The following is a 369-nucleotide window of genomic DNA, read 5'->3' as shown; positions in this document are numbered from 1 at the left end:
AGTAGAGTGACAAGAGAAAGAGGGCTTAGGAACAGCCTTGATATTTTAAATAATCTTATTTTTTAAATATTTTAAGTGAAGTAGGGAGGCTAGTAAAAGGCACCTATTTTCTGAGATATAAGAGAAGAGTCCTCAATGAGTGGCATTTTGGTAGCCAATTCAAGGGATCAATTCAATGAGAAGGCAGAGAGAAGAGAAGTAATGTGATAAGTAAAAATGCTCTTATGGACATATTAGTCATCTGTGTCCTTTGTATAAGCTATTTCAGTGGAGCGACATAATGCAGTATTTATTAGAATAGATTCAGGAATGTGAGAGAGAGAGGGAAGTGGAGAAACTATGTATGCAACATTTTCCATAGCTCAGGTT

The sequence above is a fragment of the Propithecus coquereli genome, unplaced genomic scaffold, assembly GCF_000956105.1.
Source record: "Propithecus coquereli isolate 6110/MARCELLA unplaced genomic scaffold, Pcoq_1.0 Scaffold87, whole genome shotgun sequence".
Lineage (NCBI taxonomy): Eukaryota > Metazoa > Chordata > Mammalia > Primates > Indriidae > Propithecus > Propithecus coquereli.
This window is presented reverse-complemented; position numbering follows the sequence as displayed.